At 42.8% G+C, this 17,500-nt stretch overlaps 2 long non-coding RNA genes across 2 annotated transcripts in view; both read right to left on the bottom strand.

Moving 5' to 3' along the window:
• Positions 1 to 822: 822 nt before the first annotated feature.
• On the bottom strand, positions 823 to 6,527 carry LOC115026053 (uncharacterized). Its single transcript, XR_003834260.1, has 3 exons — positions 6,043 to 6,527; positions 1,229 to 1,285; positions 823 to 963 (listed from the first exon to the last, which is right to left on the bottom strand). It is a non-coding gene; the product is annotated as an uncharacterized LOC115026053 (long non-coding RNA).
• Positions 6,528 to 7,941: 1,414 nt separating this feature from the next.
• Positions 7,942 to 17,500, bottom strand: part of LOC115026049 (uncharacterized) — an 11,862-nt gene continuing 2,303 nt past the window's right edge. Inside the window, exons 2-3 of the long non-coding RNA XR_003834259.1 lie at positions 17,402 to 17,500; positions 7,942 to 9,169 (exon numbers count right to left, since the gene is read on the bottom strand). The exon at positions 17,402 to 17,500 is cut by the window's right edge and continues 19 nt beyond it. This is a non-coding gene — a long non-coding RNA (uncharacterized LOC115026049). The remainder of the gene's footprint in view (positions 9,170 to 17,401) is intronic.

The following is a 17,500-nucleotide window of genomic DNA, read 5'->3' as shown; positions in this document are numbered from 1 at the left end:
AATAAAGACATTCAAGACCATATAATGGCAAATGATAGGTTCCATCTGTCACTTGCAGACCCACTGCGATGTACTACTGCACACACCAGTAGGCTGCCTGGGATGGAGTCATGGCTTATTCATCAAACAATAGGTCTGGGCTGGATTTGTCTACAGGGGGAGCCCTTGGGCCATGTGTAAAATCTATTCCCCACCACAGAAAAGAAAAGTACCACACACACATCTCATGAAAGGCTGTACTTCAACTTCATGGACAAACAGTTCATCAATTTAGTGTTGAAAAACACATCAACCACTATCCCAGACCTCATCTCCTATAGCTGCTAATGATTCCATTATGTCTCCCGTGCGGCAGGCCACTAAATTACTGATGGATGTGTTATTTCTGGTAAATACTAAATCGTTGACAAGGACACTCACAATTCAGTGATATGCACAGAACCCTCAGTTGTGTAGCAGATGTTCATTTTTTTTTCATTTGATAGCGTAGTCTTCTGGCACACCCTGCCAATGGAGATGAACACAGCACTGCTCTGATTAGGCCAGAAAGTCAGGGGGTTACCCACAATGCACCACTCTCCACCACTTTCAAAGGGTTATATCTGTGGGGTGAAACAAACTCAGGATGGCTCATTCGAAAAATCTCAAACTGATTGCCCGCCAGCGAAGGAACAGAATATCAGATAGGGGCGAGGTTATATAAAACCATGTCAGTCAGACTAATGACATTCACTGAAGGAGGGCAATATGCTGAAAGGCGGGAAACAGCTGCCCCGAGCAGAAGATGAAGTGTTCGGATGGAAAATGGACCCTGCTTTACCTCTAGGATGTAAACGCACTCCTTGTTGGGCGGGTAGGTGTTGGGGTAGTTTGGCGAAGTAAACACCCCACCATTGATGTTGCGGACCCACGTGCCACAGTCGTTCTGGTTGGGGCTCTGGGCTCCATGGTCGCTTGGGGGATCTTGAAGCAGAAAGGCAGAGAACAGACAGACAGATGGGTTATTGAGTCAGGGGATCAATGAGGGAATGATTGGAAGGAGGGTTGGCGCAAGAGAAGAAAAAAGCAGGCAGGGAATTAAGAGGGAAGAAAGGCAGAAGAGAATTAAGAAAATAACCTGTTTATCCTTCGATACGAATAGAAATAATGCCTCTCATTTCAGACTGCTTACTTTCATATAGGAGGAACAACATTAATGCAACAGAGGAACATTTGAGCTCGAGCTTACCTTTAGTTCTCTGAGCCAGAGCAAAACCCTCTTCTATTAGAAAGAAGAGTATCCACGCTGCAAACAGAGAGACAACACACGTCAGATGACATAAAACTGTATTTATATTTTTGTGTTAAACATTTAAAACATGGAAATCCCTAAACAATATGTCTAATCTGCTGCAACATTGATTTAACCTGACCCTGATAACAAGTCAAATATAGATCAATACAAATTTCAAGTGAATCCATATTGAAATTGGTCAATTTAAAAAAGGTATTGCTGATAAAGGAGGAGGAGAGCTGTGGAAACATAATCATGAGGTATATATAGGCATGTATTTATATTACTAGGATATAATCATATATTTGTCAATACAAAGCATTGATGAAAGGGCAATGCTGGAAATATATTGCAGAGACATTTAGTGATAAATCATATTGCAAATGACGGGGCTACAAGACTCTGAAGAGATGCTGAGCTTTAAAGACGTATAGTGGCAGTTTCTGAAGTGAGTATTTCAAACTTTAAGCTACGGACAGATGGGTTGTCATAAACCTGCATGTATTAAATGCTTCAATGTTATTAATGTAACCAGTGATATTCAGCCTTCTTCTACTCAAGTTAGTGAAGTAAATGCAAACCATCAGACAGCATGTTCTTCTCAATGATCATTTATGAATTGTTATCATATATCTTTTATTTTGTTTATATCACCCTATAAATTAGAACACTTTCAACAGCCATAAAAATGGTCCATGTTTTTTGATGAATAACATGTGATATAAATCAGTCTAAGAATTAAATATGAACAAATCCCTCAGTGAAAACCTTCAGAATATAGATATGATGACTGGAAATGTTCGGTGCATGTAAGAGCTGCTGAAGAGATGTCTGGCTCAGAGTATGAGAAAAAACTCATTTTGAAAAATGGCCTTTAAAGATATGTATTGTAAAATTTAATACATTTTGCAAAACATTACAGGTGTGACATGGTAAAACATTTGAACTAATAGATATCACCATACATTTCCCCCAGTTGATTACTTACACTAAGACTTTTTCTTTTGTTATGTAGGAACAAAATGTTGCAGAATATTATAATTGGTTTCACAAAAAGGGGCAAGGCACACTAATCTTGCCTTAATCTAGCTCTCTAAAATACGCTGAAAAAGTGCGATTTATTATTTTATTGGGCTTTATTTTATTAAAGGATGAAGTTGCCAAGGAGGAATAAAAACAATATTTGTTTTGTTTTTTTCAAAGGTGCTCCCAGGTCCACAATCGTGCAGCATATGTTTAAAAAATACTTATTTTAATTTAAATGTTAGAGCTATTGGTATTTTGTTTTAAAGGTTTTCAGAAATATGCTAATAAGGCATTATCTAGTGCTAACGTTTAGTGAATTTAGGATAAATCTACAGATGCAAATAGACAAAGTTAGTAGATTAAACACCGGAATGTGGATTTTGGTTGTTTTCTTTCCACTAGTCCGAAAGAAGACAATTTATGGAAGCAAAATAAGCCAAACTCTCAAAGTTGTCGTGTTTTGTTATTATAGTTGCTGAGGAACTTATACCTGCAGAGACACTTGCAATACAAGTAGGTTAGTCACAACTGATACAATTACTACCTGCGGTGACACAAGATTGGGTACAGGCAGAAGCATTTCTACAACCATTAGTAGACATAGCAGGAATATTGGAAGCAGCATTAGAAGTAATAGAACAGTAGCTGTGCAGTGGAGAATTGGCTGGCAGTAATAACAGTAGCAGCAAGTAGTACAGTAAAGATGTTTTAAACTATCAATTCTCAGACTGTAGCCTAGTAATCTGCAGCCTGTAGGCACCAGAAACACAACGCACTAGCAGAAAAACAGGATTACAGCACGGAGACAGTCATTTGGGCTGAGACAATAGGTGAAATATGTTTTATTACAATGATATCTGCAGTGAGGGCGAGCATGTTACAACTTCGGACGCTGTCTCACTCTGATAAGCCACAGTAGACCTGATCCCCTCTGAGTTCATAATAGGTTGGCCCGCTCACATCGAATTAGAGAGCGAGCATGAGCCTGGCACGTTGCATAATGGCACCCAGGGTAAGAGGGATGGAGAGGAGAGAGAGAGAGAGAGAGAGAGAGAGAGAGAGAGAGAGAGAGAGAGAGAGAGAGAGAGAGAGGTCTAATGAAGAGGAATGCATGGTTAACATAAGCATTAAACACAACTGCACCAATGCATATTTGAATGGACTCGTTTTGAAATACACACAAACACACACATGGCCCCTGGCTCTGGATTTCTCATTACTTCTATCTCCATTATCTTGCAATGAAATATCTTAGGTGGGGGTAAGAACTACCACAGGCACATTTAGAGAACAGACCACCCAAACTCAGGAAGAACATAACAGAGAGATGCTGTAGGCTCTTACTGAAGATGTTTTATATTATAATCCAGTCATTAAATTGTGTAGATAGCAGGGACACTATAAAATGCTGTCATTTCAAATGCTTTGTTGATAATTAATAAAACAGACTCATTGTTTTGGGCAAAGTTATTTTACCTGTGAATTATAAACATTTCTTAAACTGCAGTGGTAGAAATGTGTATCAAGTCTATAAATATTTAAATGAACTTATTAGGCAAAAGTTGCATAATTTATGAAGGCATTTGTAAAAAAAATTGTAATATTATAAATAAATCACAAGCTAAATAGAGTTGCTGCCATAACCACTTCAACACCAAGAAAACTTGTGCATGTGTATAAAAATGGATGATAAGTGATTTACAATGACCATGAATCACGAGGCCAATAACCCAAAAGCATCTCTTACTATCTGCTGTCCTCCCCCCTAAAGTCCAACATACTGTTGACCACACTGTAGGTTGTATTGGGTCATTCATGTACAGCTAAATTCCTTAAAGAAATATTCCCAACATTTGAAGGCACCGAAAAAGAAATAAGTTTTATCTGTCCTCTGGTCATTTTAAAGAATGAGAGGGGAAATTACCCAGCCGTTCTAGGTCATGTCATTTCATTTTTACATCACTTCTCACTTCCTCTCACAAGCCACATTGAGGCTTTAATCTGCTTTTTTCTCTCTAAACTGACTAGACATTACAGAAAAACAAACACAAGACCACCACAGCTTTCTATAACACAGGACTAAAGAAGGATTGGAAATTATAATATATGACTAATAATGTGGGATTTTGCTCTATCCTGTCCCAATAAAGGAACTATGGCCTTAATTAAATGACGTAATTGACAAGGATATAGGCTACCGGCTACAAACCGGCTACACCACAATAGACTTAAGTAACACTTTAAGATTACACCCATTAAGATAACACTTAATGGGGCATAGCAAGGCTGCCGTAGTAAAGCTACTAATGAAGCTTTAAGTCCATAAAAATGACATTATTTTTCTTCATGCTCTGTTACAGTACAGTTCAAATGAAGACTGACGCCACTGTAGAATGACAAGTGACAGCCTACATGTAGGCTACACCTGTAGCCACTTACGAGCTAATTATAGCCTATATAGGTTATTAGTGCTAATTAGTGAAACTAACGGCACTGGTGCGAACTAATAAGTCTAAATATGAACAGTTAACTCTGCCTAGGAACACACAATTAACACAAATGCAGCCTACCTGTGTAACCTTACAGCTAGCTACTGCAGTAATCTGCCCACACCAAAGCATCAAGAACACTTCACTGAATGTATCAAGAGGTGTCGCAGCCGCGTGTGCTGCAGCGCGTGCCTCAGGTGTTGATGGCGCGAGACAGTGGCAGTGCTTCCTTCGCCACGGAGGAGAAATAGTCTGTTCTAGTTGTAAGTAGTTTGAAGTAATAGGAGCTTATTTATTTAACACACATAACAAATTATATTTAAGGAAAAGGATTATGGCACCTATTTGCAACCAGTGTGAAAAATGTAGACGGTTGAACTGTACGCTTATAAGAAACACTTAATGTTCCCTGATGGGTTTCTAATAGTATTTGACCTTAGCTTTCCATTCTAATCATGAGCCACAGTCAGATTGCTGTCAGTCACACCTCGCAGTGCCCAAACCTCTCTGGTTCTCCTCCCTTTTTACATTACGCTCAACTGGTCCACCATATAGGAGCATTACAGTAGAATAATGGATCTTTTTTATTTGAGGAAATGAAAAACAACAGTATTAATGAAACGTTGTTGGTTAAGGTATTTCAGTTTGATTTCACATTGACCGGGCTCTGGTCGGTTTAAACCAACCAGACCAAACCAAACTCAGAAGAACCTGTCTGGCTTTTTCTGAATCTTAGAACACGGGAAGCAGACCAACAGATGCTGGAACTTGAATAGAGCAGTCAGAGGTTTGGGGCGATGTCGATCAGTAAGGTGGGCAATAAAACTGGAAGATTTAAACAGTCACGAGAGGGCAACTTGAAACTAAAGACAAATAAAATAGACAGAAAGCGAGATGTGCCAGAGATCGATGGAAAGATTTACCAGTTTACCAGTATTTATTCACCTGTAGATAGCTTTAGTCTCATTTTAAGATACATACATACAAAATTAAAATCAAAATTTTAATCTGTTCTGAAGCTGATCCATAGTGAGTATTTTTATTATTGCATGCCACGCCAATTGCTTTGGACGTGTTGAAATCCACATCACAAATGCAAATAAAACATCCACTGCGCTAAAAAAACATTGAAAAGAGAAAAGGCAAAAGGGTAAATACATTTAATCCAAGTTTAAAATGAACTGTGGATTCTTTTTGCCCAAGGCGCTGCCTGGACCATGACGCGCATCACGGATTCTCTCGTATCCAACTCACCTCTGTGCATTTCCTCTCACGGTGTGATTCCAACCCAAAAGCACCTTTTCTAAAAACGCCCTCCTATTCTGTCCATTTTACGGTCCCACGGGAGTCTTCACAAAATCCAACTTTTCTCTGACAACCGTAAATCCATTCACGCAGAGCCACGCTCCAAGAAGGGAAAGCAGCAGCACCAAGCTCTTCTTCAGTTGACTGGAGGATGAAGACGTCTGCGAGCCTTTCAGCCAGGCATCATCATCACCGTGAATACAGTTTCCAGTTGGACTACAGTGGAGATGACATGTGGAGGGAGGATGGATTGATCCAGGCAGACTGACGCGCTCTAGGAGAGTTATCCAAAAGACGCATATGGATAGATGATGGATGGAGAGAGAAATACAGACGAGAGATGGAGCAAGAGTGCAGAAGAGGGGGAGGAGGAAAGACCGTCTCTGTCTGCTCTCTGTCCGTGTCTGAACTAAGAAATGCTCCTGAGCGAGGCTCATTTAAGCCATGGGCGCTGCTTACATCAATGAGTGGTTTATCACGAGCATCGTCAAGGTAGATTCAATGAAGACATTACTTTTTTGGTCGTGTCTTTCAAAATAAAACTTGACTGGCGAACTTGTTGCAGCTAAAAAATATTCAGTGAAAAGAAAGAACACCCTTGGCACTCGTGAGAAACTGTCTTGATGTAGGTTTTCATAGGCTTATTATTAAGGGATGTATTATCTAAATATGATTGGTTGATATTGCCGGGGACAATGGACAGGTTGCAAATGAAGAGATGTGCATAATGGGTAAAGAGAAAAGCTGGATAGCTCTGCATTAAAAAAAGAAGAAAAATACAGTATTTTCTAGCGACATTGTGTTTAGCCTAGTGTTGTGGCAAATCAAGATTTTTCAAATTGTGTACAATATTGTTCTTGATTTTTCTATCGTGTCCAGTAGCTCTGAGAGATAAAATCTAACACCTTCCAGATGACGAACCAGTGTTACAATTCTTGTAGAAATGTACTTTAATAAGCGGACTGACTGGCACCCTGTAATATAAACCAGCATCTATCCCCTAAACCAAAGGCAAGATGTCCAATTTAATGTAATAAATATACGTGGTCACCGCTTTCATCGCTTTATGTTGTGTATTAGTGTCTAGATTCTATAATTACAGAACAGCAGGATCCCTAGATGCTGCTTGATTATAATTAAGCAAATGGAACATTTTCAACAAATCACTGTTTCTTCTACCTGTATGATTTTAAAGTTTTAGTTATGAGCCTGGAGTTTAGGGACAAAAGTCTTCTGTGCATTTCAACACTAGTGTTTTCTACTTTTTCGTTTTCATGCCTTTATTTTGGAGACTAATACACCTCGTTTCCGGTTTTGTTCTGACTCTCTCTGTTCAGCTTCACACAGCGTGTAGCGTGCACCACCTCCTCCTTGCTTTAAGTCCCCCTCGCTCTCTCTGTCTCCCTCCCAGCAAACACACACACAGGCAGCTATTGCCTATCAATATCAATATGTTAGCCCACTTGTGGTCTGCTTTAAGGCTACCAAGATGGAGACTATCTTACTTTCATTTGCCATGCAGGAAATGTTTACTCTCTCCGTGCATTATTTAGCAGGGTGGCTCCTGAAGTGGGGTGCCTGCTGGGCCTCAGAGGGGTGCTCAAAGAAGCCTGCAGGAGTCCTCTGGAAACTGCTGTTTTAACTCACTACACATTAAGATAATGAGAACTTATAAAGATTATTTATTTATTGTAAATTTCCCTCTAGGTTCCCGACTACAAAATAAACAAAAGATGTAGCTAGAAAGGTGAAATATGGGTTTGGGACCTATTTCAGAAGCAGATTTAAATAGAGTGCAAAATGAAAAGGACATGAAGTCTATAAATACACAAATGAAGCAACCCAGAGTAGATTTAAGCAGGAGAAACCTTTATTCTCAACCTCAGTAAGTAAACACATTTAGTAGCTACAACATTCATTTGCAAATCAAATCGGCAAAACAAAATAAATTACAAAACCTGCAGTTAATCATAGTAGTTTAAAAAGTGCAAATCACAACAGCATGAGCTCATTCTTGTGAAATAAATATCTGAACACACCAAAGCGCTTGGCCCGATTAACTTTAAAAGACAAGGAAAATTAAAAGTACAACTTGAAACAAGCTGGAGTAAACTGTGTGTTATTCAGCAGTTGAACATTCAAAAACTTCAAAACCTTTTTATTTTTACTATTTGCTGAGACTGGATGCAATAGATCGGTGCAGGATGCAACATAGAAACTCTTTTTTGGCACTCCCATGATGCACTGTGATACAATAAACTGAGAAAAAGATGGATTTCTGACGACAATTCATAATCTTCAGCTGGGATTGGTATCAGAAGAAATGTTCCACAGGATCATGACATTGCATGTGTCTGTTTTTTTGTTCACTTTGCACCAGTTGCTGCCGCGGTGGCACTTCTGAGATTGATATCACAGAATACAATTCAGTTTAATTTCACAGGTAATGAAATCTGAAGATTTTTTTATTATATCTCAGTCAAAAGAAAAAGAAGGCGGTAAATAAACTCGACAAAGACAATGTACAGTAACACGCAAATGGATTTTACGTAACCTGACATATTTGAACCCTCGGTGCCAGAGGTGCTTCCCTTCCAGTGAATAAACAGCTTGCAATATTGGAGTCACTTGTTGGGTATTTAAACAGAAATATGTGCCATATTCAGTCAAATGATACTCTAATAACGACACTGATGATCACGCTGCTGACAACAGCCAGTCCAAAGAAATCCCTGCTTTATCCTCCTGAGAGATCCCCGTTAGGATTTCTCTGCGTCTCCATCGCTGGAATGAATAAATGACACGGAACATAAATATTTCACATATGACTAAGGGTCTGAAAAATATCAAAAAGATACGTTTTGGGGCAAATGAGGATCCATTTATTGGATCTTGAAAAGAGACTGAGTGAACATGTGTGTGTGTGTGAAGGGGGAAGGAGTAGGAGGGGGGGGGGGGGGGGTGTAGGTGGAGGAGGACAGGAGAGGATGTTCTCCAATGACGCAGTCCTCTTCCTTCACATGGCATCGAAATGGAAACGATGGGCTTCTTGTCTCTTCTCTCGGTCGTCAGCTTTCTGAACACACACACACACACACACACACACAGAAACACACACAGTCACGGACAAAATGGATGTTTCACAATCAGTGGGATTAAAACTAAATCATTTATTGAACATGATCAAAGACTTTGAATATAAAGTCATTGTTATGTTTGCGCAGGATTAAAGTTGACGTCAACTATCTAAATCTTCCCTCATCATGTAGGGAACACTTGTGCATTCATTTATCCAACATTTTGTGAATTTTTGAAAGACAAAAATGAGAAAATGTTCACTTATTAAAAGCTAGACTAAACCTAATACTAATCAAATGACTTACATTTGAGTAAAACTAACTACAATTTTGACAAGACTAGACCAATATAACACTCAAAATCATGTGTAAAAATGTACACTGGTGTGTACAGCTGTGTGTATGTGCATGGGAGTACACTGTATTATTCATAAACCTCAAAACAGCCAAAATGTGTGGGCAAGCTGCAATATGCCAGTCCGTTGTGTTAGGCCAGGCCAACCGTCACATATGCACTGATTAAACAGCTTATTAAATAGCTTCATTAAATGGACCCACTGGAAGAGTATTAAGTCCCTTTTGCTGGTAACAACAACTACTAATTAATTGTTTAAAAAATAAAAAAAAGGCATTTGGGAATGAGCAAGAGATACAATATCGTGAACTCTGTAGTCTAATTATCACATATGAGCAACCAAACATATAGCAAGCATTAAGAAGTTAACCTTTAACATTCAATTAGGTGCAGCAGGTAGAACAGAACATAATCTCTCTCACACACACACACACACACACACACACACACACACTCTTCTGGAGAAGGTTGGGCAGCAATACATTTACTGCATTTTTTTATCCCGTCAGTTTTGTAATAAAGCCTTAATCTATCTTCTAAGATACCAGCGCCTCATAATGATTGATGTTGTGCTTTTTTTGTGGCTTTTTTTTAGGGCCAACGTATTAGTAAGGAGCAGATGGATTGAAGTGATGTTCTTTCCTTTGGATAAAGAGCCACAGGGCTGTGCTGCTGTGGAAGCCTGGTCTAATTGACCGTCCATGGGATACCACCGAATTGTCACCCTGAGGCCTTACTCATGATTAAGCAGCAGAGCATTGATTTGTGTCCATCTAAAGGTTTTAATGACACAGTGGTGCGTCTGGAAGCAGGTGGAAAGCTACTGTGAGGTACGGTGTAGTCTCACTGGGCTCCAATGTCAACCAATTAAATTAGGCCTACATGACCTGCATGAAGAGGATGAATCTTCGGTGAGGAGATGATTGCATTCAGCTTCATTACATTTCAAAAATAAAAACATTAAATACTCTGTTCCTTTTTAACTTATATTAATATGGATATTTCTGTTTAATAGCCCTTAAGCTAATATTGGATTTCACAGAAGTTCACGGGAGTTGTGTAAAAGCCCCGTTAGCTTGTTAGGCAGTACAGCACATCTTTGCCTTGCCTTGTCGTGCTTCTGCCCTCTACCTGACTTTGTTATTAGAAGAGCAAATACCAGAGGCGGCAGCGCAAACATGCAGAAATGCCAAATGTCAATCAGCAGGCTCGCCCTGACCTTACTGGATGCTCTGCCATAAAAGAGGTGGGAGAAGATGAGATATCAGAGAGGATGTTAGCGACTGGTGTACAGGATTCACCCTCAATCTCAAATCCCGTGATGGTGCAGAAGGTTGCACCACATTAGCCCGTCGGGCCAGATGTGCGTCTTTCAGTTAGCCAGCCGAGGATCCCAAATAAAATCAAATGTGCTGTGTTTTCAAAAGCTGTCTGTGTGAACACTGAGCTGAAGTACAGAGAAGACAAAGCTTTCAACAGTGTTAATAAAGTGCCAGTGTCACAAGTCTGGACCAATGAGAACAGCATCATGGATTATATTACATGCTAAACATTATTACCATTATTGTAACACATTGACATTTTATAATTAATAACATATTTTTCACTTTACTTAATGTAAACAATAAGCACCTATAGTGACTTATAATGCAGATATAATACATGCTTGTAATGCATTTATATCTTCCTATACCTCAGACAAAGAACATAAAACTATGGGAATAATGATACACTATGATCCCTGTAAAACAAATGTCAGGGAGGGAACAGCAATTATGAATCATTTGTATACTGACCTTATAACACATTATAAAATGCTTTATAATGTGTTATATTATAATGTGTTCTGATTATTGTTATAAAGCGTTAAGCGAGTGTAAGTAACATATGGATAGGTGGAACATCACAAGGAATAATTCAAAAACTCTTCACAGGCATAAACTTGATTAAGCTCAGCTCAAAAGTCCTTTGGAATTTGTTTTAAATTATTATCTCAAAAGTAGTTTTTTCCCAAGGAGGCTGAGATGACCTCTCTGGGAACCATCACCTTATCGTGGTGGAGAGGTTTGTGTGTCCCTATGAACCTGTGTTGTCTGGAGCCTAGTGCTCCTGGTAGGTTCTCCCAAGGCAAATTGGTCTCAGGCGAGGGGCCAGACTAAGAATGGTTCAAAAAACGTCTTCATGAAAGAAAGGGAAAGGAAAGGAGAGACCCTGCCCGGAGGAAGCTCGGGGCCCCCGTCTGGAGTCAGGCCCAGAGGGAGGGCCCGACAGTGAGCGCCTGGTGGCCGGGTTTGCCACGGAGCCCGGTCGGGCACAGCCCGAAGAAGTTACGTGGTGCCTCCCATCCATCCATCCTGTGGGCCCACCACTCATGGGAAAAACCGCTGGGGTCGGGTGCGCTGTCACACGGGTGGCAGTGATGGTCAGAGACCTCGACGGACCAGACCCGGGCAGCAGAGGCTGGCTCTGGAGACGTGGAACGTCACCTCTCTGTGGGGGAAGGAGCCGGAACTAGTGCGGGAGGTGGATTGCTACCAGTTGGATCTGGTGGGGCTTACCTCCACGCAGTCTTGGCTCTGGAACCGTACTCCTGGATAGGGGTTGGACTCTATTCTTCTCCGGAGTTTCCCAAGGTGTGAGGCGTCGGGCCGGGGTGGGGATACTCACTAGCCCCCGCCTGAGCTACATTGGAGTTTACCCCAGTGGACGAGAGGGTCGCCTCCCTACGCCTTCGGGTTATGGGGGGAAAACTCTGACTGTTGTTTGTGCCTATGCCCCAAACCGCAGTTCTGAGTATTCGGCCTTCTTGGAGACCCTAAATGGAGCCCTGCAGGGGGCTCCAGTAGGGGACTCCTTGCTGGGAGACTTCAACGCACACGTGGGAAACGATGGAGACACCTGGAGAGGCGTGATTGGGAGGAAGGGTCTCCCTGATCTAAACCCGAACGGTCGTTTGTTGTTGGACTTCTGTGCTAGTCATGGAACGGCCATAACAAACACCATGTTCGAACATAAGGATGCTCATAAGTGCACGTGGTACCAGAGCACCCTAGGCCAAAGGTCAATGATCGATTTTGTAATCGTATCATCTGATCTGAGGCCGCATGTTTTGGACACTCGGGTGAAGAGAGGGGCGGAGCTGTCGACTGATCACCATCTGGTAGTGAGTTGGATCAAGGGGTGGGGGAAGACTCTGGACAGACCTGGTAAACCCAAACGGGTAGTGCGGGTGAACTGGGAACGTCTGGAGGAAGCCCCTGTCCTGGGGATCTTTAACTCACACCTCCAGCGGAGTTTTTCAAACATCCCTGTGGAGGTTGGGGGCGTTGAACCTGAGTGGGCGATGTTCAAAACCTCTATTGCTGAAGCTGCGGTGATGAGCTGTGGTCTCAAGGTCTTAGGTGCCTCAAGGGGCGGTAACCCTCGAACACCGTGGTGGACCCCGGTGGTCAGGGAAGCCGTCCGACTGAAGAAGGAGTCCTTCCGGGTTATGTTATCCGGGAGGACTCCGGAAACAGTTGCAGGGTATCAAAGGACTAGAAGGGCGGCAGCTTCTGCTGTGTCAGAGGCAAAGCAGCGGGTGTGGGAGAAGTTCGGAGAAGCTATGGAGAAGGACTTTCGGTCGGCACCAAGGTGCTTCTGGAAAACCATCCGGCACCTCAGGAGGGGGAAGCGAGGAACCATCCAAGCTGTGTAGAGCAAGGGTGGGACCCTGCTGACTTCAACTGAGAAGATTATCGGCCGGTGGAAGGAGCACTTTGAGGAACTCCTGAATCCGACTAACACGCCCTCTATGGTAGAGGCAGAGCTGGAAGCTGATGGGGGATCATCGTCAATTTCCCTGATGGAAGTCACTGAGGTAGTCAAACAACTCCACAGTGGCAAAGCCGCAGGGGTTGATGAGATCCGTCCAGAAATGCTGAAGGCTTTGGGTGTTGAGGGGCTGTCTTGGTTGACACGCCTGTCAACATTGCGTGGAAGTCTGGGACAGTGCCTAGGGGTTGGCAGACCGGGGTGGTGGTTCCCCTATTTAAAAAAGGGGACCAGAGAGTGTGTGCACACTGTGTATCACACTTCTCAGCCTCCCTGGTAAAGTCTACTCCAAGGTACTGGAAAGGAGGGTTCGGCCGGTAGTCGAACCTCTGATTGAAGAGGAACAATGCGGATTCCGTCCTGGTCGTGGAACAACAGACCAACTCTTTACGAGGCGTAGTCGTGGAGGAGAGGGGTTGCAGTTCGGTGACCTGAGGATCTCATCACTGCTCTTTGCAGATGATGTGATCCTTATGGCATCATCGGTCTGTGACCTTCAACAGTCACTGGATCGGTTCGCAGCCAAGTGTGCAGCGGTTGGGATGAGGGTCAGCACCTCTAAATCTGAGGCCATGGCTCTCAGCAGGAAACCGGTGGATTGCCTACTCCGGGTAGGGAATGAGCCATTACCCCAAGTGAAGGAGTTCAAGTACCTCGGGGTCTTGTTCATGAGTGAGGGGACGATGGAGCGAGAGATTGGCCGGAGAATCAGAGCAGCGGGGGCGGTATTACAGTCACTTTACCGCACCGTTGTGACAAAAGAGAGCTGAGCCAGAAGGCAAAGCTCTCAATATACCGGTCGATCTTCGTTCCTACCCTCACCTATGGTCATGAAGACTGGGTCATGACCGAAAGAACGAGATCACGGGTACAAGCGGCCGAAATGGGTTTTCTCAGACGGGTGGCTGGCGTCTCCCTTAGAGATAGGGTGAGAAGCTCAGCCATCCGTGAGAGACTCAGAGTAGAGCCGCTGCTCCTTTACATTGAAAGGAGCCAGTTGAGGTGGTTCGGGCATCTAGTAAGGATGCCACCTGGGCGCCTCCCTAGGGAGGTTTTCCAGGCACGTCCAGCTGGGAGGAGACCCCGGAGAAGACCCAGGACTCGGTGGAGAGATTATATCTCCTCACTGGCCTGGGAACGCCTCAGGATCCCCCAGTCGGAGCTGGAGGATGTGGCCCGGAGAAGGGAAGATTGGGGTTCCTTACTGGAGCTGCTGCCCCCGCGACCCGATCCCGGATAAGCGGTAGACGATCGATGGATGGATGGATGGCTGAGATGAGTACGGTATTTTTTTTCAATAAATTTCTTAAAATCGTCTTTTATTAAGTTCTAAAATATTTCCAAATCCCTTATTTATGTGCTTTTATATATATATATATATTCACTTTTTATTTGAGCTTTTATGTCTTTTAGACACCAATGCGTACATGTAGCACTTTGCCACACTTACACACAGCACAGGGACAGTTTTGGTAAATACCTCCCCATGTACTTTGATGCACTTCTCCGGTTTATTGATCAAATATGATGTCACCCGTATCCATAGCACAGCCCTGGCCTCTACCAGTTGATGTGATAGACCTTCCACCATATACCAGACCCATCTGTGTGTGAAAACTCAAGTGGCTGCTATGTACTGTATGTCCATGTACTACTGGTATATGTGATTGGTTGTTTTTTATATAATTATTTTAAACAAAGTTGTTGGGATCAAGTTTTTTCAAGAGTCCAATATACAGGTGTGAAAGTCCCACAGACAAACTTCTGTAATTTTGATGGGCATGAGACTCACAGCATGAGCAATTGTGTTTGGAAATTCTCCGCTACGTTTTTATAGTGGTTGACAGCCAGAAACGTGCTGAACACAGAAAAATACGAAAATACAGGGAGAGGAAACACACACCGCCACACATTTCTACCATAAGTGATGATTGCGATGGATTATATTTGTATGAGTCCAGTGGCGGGCCGTGCATTTCACACCTAGGCCTTCAGTGATGTCCTACACAGTCCTACCTGAATTATTCCACCTCTTAATACCATCATGATGACACCATGGCTCTAGAAACTATACATTTAGACAGAAACGCCACGCGTTGCATCACCTTAACAACAGAGTTATATTAATATTTACGAAACATTTAGTTGTAAATAGCAGGCATTCCCAGCAGTACAATGTGCAGTGCCTCTCGGAGGCTGTGAACCGGGGGTACAGCTTGTAGTTAGTGATTTGAAAGTGGCGGACAAACCCTTTTCCCGGCTGTGATAGGGTCGCTAGCGTCGGGGTTGGCCGTTCTCTTCTCACGATGTCTATCTTTTCTTGAAAAGTTCGTCTTGAAAATGGCATTGTAATTATATCTGCGACTAAATCGATCTCTTCTCCTCCTTCAGCCATTGTGGGTTGAAAAAACAGCTTGTAGAAATCTACACAAATTAGCTCGTTCAAGTTCAGTTTGCTAGCTCTGCATAGCTCTGCCTCTCAATAGTGCGTATCCAATCAAAAGACGTGGACGTGCTGACATTATCGTACGCCTGCTAGCTGGCCCCGGTGTCCCCAACTCGAAATCTGATTGATTGGCCACAGTTTTGTCTCTGTTCACTTTAAGCTACAGGCGCCCACACTGTTGATTCTGAAGGCCTCAGGGCAGATTTCTTGGATCATGGCAACACATCATGGCTGAAATATGATTGGATAAAAGCTCTAACATAAAGGCCAGACCTCCAAATCTCGATCTGAGGCTGGAAGCAGCGCAACCAAGAGGAAAGCTATGAAATGAAGAGAATAGACTATGGGGAATAATTTAAAATATAAAAAATATATCAAAATTAAATGTATATTCTGATGATGTTTAGGCCAGCAGAGAAGGCCTTGCTGGCCCTGACGGCCCACCACTGTATGAGTCTATACATTGTTTTTCTTTAGGAAAATCCTACTCATTGTGCCTTTAAAGTCAGAGTAAAATTCAGCGACTATAGCAGGTTTTTTGTTGAATAGCAACAACAAAGCATTCTGAATCGGCTTCGGCTGTGATTTAAACCTTTAGTCCTGTTTTCCATCTTTTTTGGGGAAGTAGTGAACAAGGCAGACATGTTCTGATGACTATGACTGGTCAAAGCCAAATACATTGCTTCTTTATGGCTTCAAACCCACCATCCTGCCTGACAGACTTGATTTCATAGTACACAACACACACACACACACACACACACACACACACACACACACACGTCCACCTGAGCCTGCTTGGTGCATGTATACGCACAGTTCAGGCACCAGCCGTGATTTAAAAAAAATATATGCAGCGTCGGTTCAGATAAAGCTGATGCTCGCGCCCACGTATCCCAAAAAGAGGGCAATTAGAGCGTGTCTGTGTGTGTAACCATGCACAGATACAGGCACACATTAAACGCACACACTTGTGCGGCAGATGGCTTGGAGAAGATGCCAGCAACTTACTGCACTGCTCAGCCCAGCAGACAGCATTACCACAGTGTAGATGAAAAAGGGAAGCAATCCAAAAGAAACTCCCAAAAAAAAGTCAATTTATGAGAATGATTGTTAAATAATGTTTGTGTCCGTGTGACCTCGACCATGATATCTCAGGGTACATTTTTCTGCGAGTGTGTGTGTGACTGACGCAAAGACGGGACAGGGAAGAAGCACAAAACACTTGAAAACATGCATCAACTCCCTGGAGGGCGTATTTATGGCAATTATGAACAGCAGATCTGCCATGCTTAAAGGACAGAAGCAGGCAATTACAGCTGAACGTCCTTCCAGGTTGTTGCCCAGGGAGAGAGGGACAGACAGATAGAAGAAGAGAAAGAGAGTGTGTATGTGTGTCTCAGTGGGAGGTGAGAGGACTACAGGACAGGGACAGTGAGACCCATCTGCTGCTGGTTGTGACCAATCTGCTCTCACTCTTTACACACACTCACAGTTACACTCTAAAGCAGTAAATCACCAGGAAGAGGCCAACGTTAACTGCACCATTGTGTGTGTGTGTGTGTGTGTGTGTGTGTGTGTGTGTGTGTGTGTGTGTGTGTGTGTGTGTGTCCTGACCTTCTCTTGCCAGTGGAGGATGCCAATAATGACGAGGATGAAGACGCACACTCCGATCAGTGCGATGGCCGTCAGTAATACGCTGTTGCTAGGAGTCAG

Source organism: Cottoperca gobio, chromosome 3 (assembly GCF_900634415.1).
Source record: "Cottoperca gobio chromosome 3, fCotGob3.1, whole genome shotgun sequence".
NCBI lineage: Eukaryota > Metazoa > Chordata > Actinopteri > Perciformes > Bovichtidae > Cottoperca > Cottoperca gobio.
This window is presented reverse-complemented; position numbering and strand designations above follow the sequence as displayed.